General features: G+C 43.2%; 1 protein-coding gene across 1 annotated transcript in view; it reads right to left on the bottom strand.

The window, feature by feature from the left end:
• The window catches only part of SEMA5A (sema domain, seven thrombospondin repeats (type 1 and type 1-like), transmembrane domain (TM) and short cytoplasmic domain, (semaphorin) 5A), a 559,453-nt gene that overhangs the window by 372,256 nt on the left and 177,473 nt on the right, over positions 1-9,724 (bottom strand). The window lies entirely within an intron of this gene.

The raw sequence follows: 9,724 nt of genomic DNA, 5'->3' as shown, positions 1-9,724 counted from the left end.
CCCTTTAAATGAAGGTGTAACTCAGCCTCTCCTGAACATTCATTTCTTCTCAGTCTACACACTCTCAGTGGCCCATCTCTTCAAACTCAATGACTTGATATAGTTCCTAAAAGTGGGTGACTTCCAAGTCTATAATGCTCTGTGAGACCTCCATACATAATCCAGATCTATAAATCAAAATAGACCTCTTCCAAAAATAGACCTCTTCACGTAAATCAGACAGAAGGACCCCATCTGAGGGTGACTTGCTTGTCTGCCTTACCAACTGTATCCTTTATGTCTACTTTCTCTTATCGCTGCTCCCCATCTACTCTGACATTCAACTCATAATCCAAGGACTCACCTTGTCTCCCCTCCTTCATCTTCCCAAAGCTCCTCTGTCATTTTGTCACTGTGTTCTGACAACTCTCCCCCAGCCCACTGGAAAAGACCCTGATGCTGGGAAAGATTGAAGACGGGAAGAGAAGGGGACAACAGAAGACGAGATGGTTGGGTGGCATCACTGACTCAATGGACATGAGTTTGAGCAAACTCCGGGAGATGGTGATGGACAGAGGAGCCTGGCATGCTGCAGTCCCTCGGGTGGCAAAGAGTCGGACACGACTGAACGACTTAACAGCAACAACCCCTCCCTACCCTAAACCCCTCTCTATTTCTCTCCTCTATAATATTAGCCATTTTTTGACAGGTTTTCTTGCCTCCAGTTCCAGTTTTTAAGCTTCATCTCTGAGTAACAACTTTCTCTGATTCTTTCCCACTTTCCTCTACCCCCATGGGGCCCCTACACATCAACACTCATTTCTATTTGTCACCCTGAATTACAATTACCCGTGTACGTGCTTCATTCGAAAATAAGGCTCTGACAATCTTAGCCTCTGGACAATACAGAAGGTACAATATATGCAAAAAAAAATTATCTCATGAGAAATGAGTCAGTAGACAGAAACAGTGTACACTCACACATACCTCTCTACCTTCTTATCAATATTGATGCTTCCATTAAAATGCAATTCTTGTTCCCTTTCCTTCTATAACTCTGCTAGTCACTGTCACAGATGTTTTATTCCTCTATTAAAATTCTCTTAACATCTGGTCCAAATATAAGGATTCCCACGGTTTTGAGAAATGTCCTTTCTAAATGTCATAATTTTCCAATTAATGGTCAAAGGGATGAAGGGATTACTATAGGCAGACCAGCTAAAAAGAGGAAGTCTCACTGGGCCTGGAAACATGAAAGCACATGGAAGATATAACGGAAGTCTGTGACCCCTGAGGGGTTTGCATAAGTTATTCTAGCGCACCATAATTCGCTGCAACCGCTTGGAAAAAAATCATAGGATGAAAAAGGAAGAAATTACAACTCATAGCAGAAGTAAATTCATCAAATTCATTGTTGTAGGGTGAAAATACAAATAACTTGAAATAGCATCAGATAAATCTGGGGCTTCCCCAGTGGCTCAGCAGTAAAGAATCTGCCTGCAATGTAGGAGACTTCCAGGAGACAAGGGTTCAATCCCTGGGTTGGGAAGATCCCCTGAAAGAGCGAACGGCAACCCACTCCAGTATTCTAGCCTGGGAAATTCCATCGACAGAAAAGCCTGGTGGGCTACAGTCCATGGGGTCATTAAGAGTCAGACGTAACTGAGCACGCATGCAGGAGATCGTAACAGATAAATTTACATATAATAGACTACTAACAATTTGGGTTTCGTGAAAAGGCCGCTGATTACTGTTTTCAGATTTCAGTTGGGAATGGCCCTGTGTGTGACATCTAATGATACCTATTAGGTCCAATGTGACTTCCCCAGTGGCTCAGATGGTAAAGAAACTGCCTGCAATGCAGGAGACCTGGGTTTGATCCCTGGGTTGGCAAGATCCCCTGCAGAAGGGCAAGGCAACCCACTCCAGTACTCTTGCCTGGAAAATTCCACAGACAGAGGAGCCTGGTGGGCTACAGTTCACGGGGTCACAAAGAGTCAGACACGACTTAGCATGCAGGCACATTAAGTCCAATGGACCAACATGTCAAAGCTTTTTCGTTGGAGTTCAAATCTGTCACACTCTTTGGTCTAAGAACAAAAAAGACAAACCTCATGAGTACTAATTACTATTTGGGGGCAGTTATTCAAAAACAAGAATAAGCAATCCTTACTAAAATAAGTAATAACTGTAGTTAATATTGCATTGCATCTTTGCAATTTGCTAAAAGAGCGAATGAGGCTTCCCAGGTGGCACTGTGGAAAAGTATCTGCCTATTAATGCAAAAGATGCAGGAGACTCATGTTTGATCCTTAGTTTGGGAAGATCCCCTGGAGGAGGAAATGGCAACCCACTCCAGTATTCTTGCTTGAAATATTCCATGGTCAGAGGAGCCCGGCAGGCTATAGTCCACAGGTTTGAAAAGAGTTGGACAGGACTGAGTGACTGAGCACACAAGAGGCCAAACTGTAAAAGTTCTCATCACAAGAAAATAACACTGAGACATATAATATCAAAATCAAAGATTCCACCATCAGAGTGATAAAATCTAAGAAACTGCACAGAAGGTTATGTGGTTATGTACAGCATCAATACACTTCTTGTTTTCCTGAAACGAGCCTATAAAATAAGCATTAGCCGTCTTTCGTATTCTACAGATATAGAGACAAGACTCAAGGAGGTCCTGCAGATAAACAGAAGAGCTAACAATGTTAACAGGTGCATCCCTGGTTCCAAATCCATGGTCATCTCACTGCACTGAAGATACTACCCCTGTGTATACAATAAGCATTTGTTGACTAGAGATTGGAGCCCTGCTAGACACATGTATCATCTGGGTGAAAAAATAAGCAGGTGCTCTATTTCTACCAACTGACTTCGTATTGGGCTTGAATATGTGTTTCCTTGCAGATAGAAATTTTGCTAACTGGCACCATCATTCAGCGACCCTGAAGTCAGAGATTTCCTGGACCAGAATTTAACCTAGCCAGTGATGAACATGCACCAGCCTGAGCACAACTATGAGATGGCTTTAGCAATCTTCTGTCATTCTCTTCCCACCGTCTACACATCCTCCTGGGAGCCCACGATGTGGAAGAGCAACCATCAGGTGGGGAATATCAATTGATGTCTCAGCTCCACCTTGACCCTGAAACTGCAACTTCCATCTTCTCTTCACTCCTACTTGAGTGCAAAGAATTACCTCCAATCAAACAAGGACCTAACACACCCCTAGCTGCCACTGTCCCCCAAATCTGCTTCCTCCCTGAGTCCTCCCCGTCATAACCAGAGTCATTTTGGTGTCTCTAATTTCCCCATGTGATACTCTGACCCATCAACAAACCCTATCCTATGGCTCACACTTCACACTGATGCTGAAGCTCCAGACTCTGGCCACCTGGTGCAAACAGCTGACTCATTGGAAAAGACCTTGATGCTGCAAAAGACTGAAGGCAAAAGGAGAAGAGGGGCAGAGGATAAGGTGGTTAGATAGAATCACTGACTCAACAGACATTAATTTGAGCAAACACCAGAAGACAGTGAAGGACAGGGGAGCCTAGCGTGCTGCAAGGAGTCCATGGGGTCGCAAAAGACTGGGACACAACAGTGGCTGAACAATAACAACAATGGATCACACGCCTGGCCCCCTCTCCCCTCAAAGGCTGCAATCCCATGTGAAGCTGTTTCTTCTCCCACCTGCACCCAGCAGACCCTCTCTCATCAGAGTCTTAAGGCTTTTCTCTCTTGAACTCCCTCCACAGAAGTCTATTATCTACACTGCGGCCAGAGTAATCTTTATAAAGAGACTGAAAGTGTCAAACTCATAGAAGCAGAGAGTAGAACTGGCTGCCAGCAGTTGGGGAGTGGGAGAAACCAGAAGGAGGACAAAGGCTCAGTTACATGGGATGAAAATGTTCTAGACATTTAATGGACAGCATGGTGACCTGGTCAACAATACACACTGTGTGCTTGACATGCACTAACAAATTAGATCTTAAACATCCTCATTACACGGGCACACGCAGGTGACAGACGAAGGGTGGGTGTGTTCAGCAGCTTGACTGTGACAATCATTTCACAGTGTGTGTATATACATCAACACATCACATCGCACTGACCTAATGATATGGTATGTTTATACGAATTCCTGATATTGGAGGGCCTTTGTATTACAAGCCCAAATATAATGAAATCATTTTATTTGGTCATTTTTTAAAACTTTTATTGGAGTATAGTTGCTTTATATTGTTTTGTTAATCACTGCAGATGGTGACTGCAGCCATGAAATTAAAAGATGCTTACTCCTTGGAAGAAAAGTTATGACCAACCGACCTCACTTTCACTTTTCACTTTCACGCATTGGAGAAGGAAATGGCAACCCACTCCACTGTTCTTGCCTGGAGAATCCCAGGGACAGCAGAGCCTGGTAGGCTGCCGTCTATGGAGTCGCACAGAGTTGGACACGAATGAAGTGACTTAGCAGCAGCAGCAGCAGCAGATAGCATATTGAAAAGCAGAGACATTACTTTGCCAACAAAGGTCCGTTTAGTCAAGGCTATGGTTTTTCCTGTGGTCATGTATGGATGTGAGAGTTGGACCGTGAAGAAAGCTGAGCACCGAAGAATTGATGCTTTTGAACTGTGGTGTTGGAGAAGACTCTTTGAGAGTCCCTTGGACTGCAAGGAGATCCAACCAGTCCATTCTGAAGGAGATCAGCCCTGGGATTTCTTTGAAAGGAACGATGCTAAAGCTGAAACTCCAGTACTTTGGCCACCTCATGCGAAGAGTTGACTCATTGGAAAAGACTCTGATGCTGGGAGGGGTCGGGGGCAGGAGAAGGGGATGACAGAGGATGAGATGGCTGGATGGCATCATGGACTCGATGGACGTAAGTTTGAGTGAACTCCGGGAGTTGGTGATGGACAGGGAGGCCTGGCGTGCTGCGATTCATGGGGTCGCAAAGAGTCACACATGACTGAGCGACTGAACTGAATTGAACTGAATGTACAGGAAAGTGAGTCAGCTCTCTCTCTCTCTCTCTCTCTATGTATATATATATATTCCCTGTTTTTTAGATTTCCTTCCCAGTTAGGTCATTTTAAGATAACTGATTCACTTGCTTCATTAAGATCTTACGTCACTTGTGATTTTTGATCCTATTCCGTAAGTAAAATTGCGTATTACTTTTTTTAGGCTTTTAGGTGTTGTTATCAAAGTTACAAAGTTTCATAAAATTGTTTAGATAATCGTCTAATAAAATTTCCATCCTATTTGCTCTTTAAGAAAACAAAAACAAAAATCCCTTTGTGTGCTGTGTTATGTGCTGTGCTAAGTTGCTTCAGTCACGTCCGACTCTTATTGATCCTATGGACTATGGCCCACCAGGTTCTTGTGTCCGTGGGATTTTTCCAGTAAGAATACTGGAGTGGGTTGCCATGCCCTTCTCCAGGATCGAACCAGTACCTCTTAAGCTTCCTGCCCTGGAAGGTGGGTTCTTTACCACTAGCACCAGCTGGGAAGCCCCACTGTATGCTGTAAATATATGCAATTTTTATTTATCAATTGTACCTCAATGAAGATGGACAAAAGGAACAATTATAATAAAATACCTGCATGTTTTTAAAGGACTGACCCCACCCACTTCTGCACCTTCCCCAGCACTCCTAGGCACCATTCTGAGACCACACACACCCATGCACACACATGCACACACTCATCTCTGTGGTATTTTTGCCCACTGAGCTCATCAGCTTTCAGATGCCACTTGCCACTCCTTAGGTCCAGAGGTCATTTCTCCAGGTTGTTTCAAACCATTCTCATGCCTCAGGCTTCTTTCAACCTCACCTCCTCAGAAATGAGTCCCAACCTGGCAGGCTGACATGGCCTCTCACTGTCTAGCAGATTCTGCCCTGTTCTCTTCTTAAGCCACTTAAAATTACATGAAACCACTCCACTGATGTATGTGTTTATGGCCTGCTTAATCCATAAGAATATCAGAGCTGGAGGACTGAGCCTCGGTCACGCTCAGTGGATGTTCCCAGGGTCCAGAAGAAAGTATGATATTAAATATTATCGACTGACTGACAAGGTCCTAGAAAGGAAAGAAACCAAGACAGCCTTCAGCTAAGTGATGGAAAAAAATCACTGTCAAGGCTTGAATGCTTTCTGCCAATGTCTCTGAGTGGTGCTTATCATAAGTTTCAGAAGCATTTCTATGGAAAACTACAAGTTTCCTCACAAGCAACCAGTCTATTAGGTGAAATTTCAGGAGAAGAAGTCAGCAAAGCCCGTGAATTAGATGGCACAAAAGCATGGAGCAAATAGCGCGTTATACAATGCTGGGGCATGCAGATGTGCTGTGAACATATGGTGTTTTATTCTTCACTTCATTAGCCTGAAATATGGAAAGGTCATTGAGGACATTATAATAAAGGTCTCCGTGGTTTAAAGTAATCCCCAAGTGTTTTAAATTCTACATTTTCTAAATATTAAAAAAGATGTGACAGTGGATGTGTTAATGGAAACACAATAAGAAGAATTCCTAAATTCAAGTCCAGGAAAAGCAGTGACAGATTGCATCAGTTTGGCAAGCCATTCCCAGGTGGCGCTAGTGGTAAAGACTTTGCCTGCCAATGCAGGAGGCTCAGGAGACATTGGTTCAATCCCTGGCCCAGGGAGATCTCCTGGAGATGGAAACGGCAACCCACTCCAGTATTCTTGCCTGGGAAACTCCATGGACAGAGGAACCTGGTGATCTACAGTCCATGGGGTTACAAAGAGTCAGACACAGCTGAGCCACTGAGCACACACACACAACACAACGAACACTCTTCAACTGCGACACTTCAACAGAATTGCAGGATGCCTGCTTGCTTGCTCATGCCAGGAGAAAAGCAAGAAGTACCTATGGTCCCCCTCAGCCTCCAAGTCCCAGTGACCCACCTGCCCACCAATGTTGGCTTGAGATAGGTAGCAATTCAGAGATGCTTAGGCACACAGACTCTGGACCTAGACTGCCTGGGTTTCACTTAGCTCTAACAATACCCTTATGCCTCAGGATCCATTATCTGTCAAATGGAGAAAAAAGCCATGGCTTAAGATCACAGGAGTTAATTTGAAAGAGCATAGATAACTCCCTAGCAAATAAGAAGCAGCAAAAAGTTTTAATAAACAAATAAGGGTTATTTTTAAAACACTTCTTAAAATTTGCAGGGTAAAAAAAAAAAAAAACCCTCCAGCTACCAAATTAGTGTCTTCCTACAAAGGGATGATAAAATCAGTTCATGGTTTAAAAAGAACTGTGATGGTGGGCGGCCTCGGCCTTAGGAAAATTCCACATCTCCCCAGGAAGCATGTAAAAGAACATTCACAGCAGCATTTTTCATAATAGCAAAAAACAAGAAATAACAGAGGTGTCCACTGAGAGAATGGGAAAGCTTATGGTATGTTATATCATGGGGAAAATGGATGGGCACCAGCTGCATGCAATGTAAACAAATATTAGAAACATCATGGTGAGAGAAAACGTCAAGAATAATATACAATACAGTAAACCAATATTTGAGATTCCCAGGTGGCACTCGTGGTAAAGAACCACCTTGCCAATGCAGGTCCGATCCCTGAGTCAGGAAGATCCCCTGGAAAAGGGAATGGCTACCCACTCCAATATTCTTGTCCGGAGAATCCCATGGACAGAGGAGCCTGGCGGGCTACAATCTGTAGGGTTGCAAAAAGTCGGACACAACTGAAGTGACTTATATCTATTAAAAAATATATAAAATTAAAGGATAATTTGAATTTGTTAAAACAATATTTAAGCACAATACTGTAAATCAATTATACAATTACAAAAAGATAATAAGAATTGTAGAAATATGCTGTAAAACAGCTTAAAAATGTGAATAAGACATGAAAAATGTGTTTTAAAAACAAGGAAGGCAGTGTAAACAGAAACTTCACAGTGGTGCTAATGTGGAAGTTAGGAAACATTGAGAGAACAATGGAGGAATTTCACTACTTCATCACCTCCCCATGATCAAGCCACTTGAATAATTAGACCCACTAATCCTCTTCAGCCCCATCCACTTCCCTGCTTTTCCACTTCCACCCTCTGCATGGACAGAAACGGTCTCTTCTGTGTCTCTGTTAGAACCCCATGCCTCCTCTGAGGTCCATATCACTCACGAGTTCCCCTATGTCCATTACCATTTCCCCAGCGAGAAGCAAGGGCCCTCCACCAGGCCTCCTTGGGAAGCAACTATCTGCATGGCCATCAGCTCAGCTCAGCTTATAATCTGGCTTCTTCTCCTGTGTGGCAGGGCCACCCATGAGACCTTGTGCCACACACAACACTACAGCCCCTCAAAGTGAAAGTGAAAGTCGCTCAGTCATGTCTGACTCTTTAGAGACCCCATGGGCTGTCAAGTCCATGGAATTCTCCAGGTCAAAATACTGGACTGGGTGGCCTTTCCCTTCTCCATGGGATCTCCCCAACTCAGGCATCGAACCCAGGTCTCCTGCATTGCAGGTAGATGCTTAACCAGCTGAGCCACCAGGGAAGCCCAAGAAGCCTGGAGTGGATAGCCCATCCCTTCTCCAGGGGATCTTCCCAACCCAGGAATTGAACCAGGGCCTCCTGCATTGCAGGTAGATTCTTTACCAACTGAGTCATCAGGGATGCCCACATAGCCCCTCAAAGCCCCAAACATGTATTTTTTGCACTTAGACATGACCTAATCTTTGTTGAAGGAAAGGAACAACCAATCACTTACAAACAGTGGAAAGGATATCCAGCTAATATAAGAGGAGGCTGAGGAACAGATGAGTTTTGGAAGCCTGGGAATTGTATAAACGAGCTAGAATGATCACATTTTGTTGGAGAAATAGAAGAAAAACCTCAGGGTAGAATTTTCTGAGAATGGGGGTAGCAAACACATTTATCTGCTAGAAGTGAAAAGACCAAAGTTACTTTTATAACGAAATCAAATAAATCATGGCACATCCATACTATTAAATAGTACACAGCCTGTAAAACCAAAGTAGCAAAACTCTACACACAGACACAAAAATCCAATAATGATGCTGAAAAAATAAAGTGTAGACATTTACTTATCGATACAGAGAGAAAAAGGAGTAGGATTCCATTCTTGACTGAAATAAGTCAGATGATTTTTATGCTTGTATGTTTCCGGGTGAAAGAAAACTTTGATTACTCCTAAGAAGTGGAGGGTAATTTATATTTGTCTATATTTTGTAATTTATTTCTTTTTAATTGGAGGATAATTGCTTTACGAGATTGTGCTGGTTTCTGACACGCATCAGCATGAATTAGCCATAGGTATACACATATCCCATCTCACATGCTAGTAAAGTAATGCTCAAAATTCTCCAAGCCAGGCTTCAGCAATACGTGAACCGTGAACTTCCTGATACTCAAGCTGGTTTTAGAAAAGGCAGAGGAACCAGAGATCAAGTTGCCAAGATCCTCTGGATCATGGAAAAAGCAAGAGAGTTCCAGAAAAACATCTATTTCTGCTTTATTGACTATGCCAAAGCCTTTGACTGTGTGGATCACAATAAACTGTGGAAAATTCTGAAAGAGATGGGAATACCAGACCACCTGACCTGCCTCTTGAGAAATTTGTATGCAGGTCAGGAAGCAACAGTTAGAACTGGACATGGAACAACAGACTGGTTCCAAATAGGAAAAGGAGTACGTCAAGGCTGTATATTGCTGCTGTTTATT

Source organism: Bison bison, unplaced genomic scaffold (assembly GCF_000754665.1).
Source record: "Bison bison bison isolate TAMUID 2011002044 unplaced genomic scaffold, Bison_UMD1.0 scf7180017864250, whole genome shotgun sequence".
Taxonomy (NCBI): Eukaryota; Metazoa; Chordata; class Mammalia; order Artiodactyla; family Bovidae; genus Bison; species Bison bison.
This window is presented reverse-complemented; position numbering and strand designations above follow the sequence as displayed.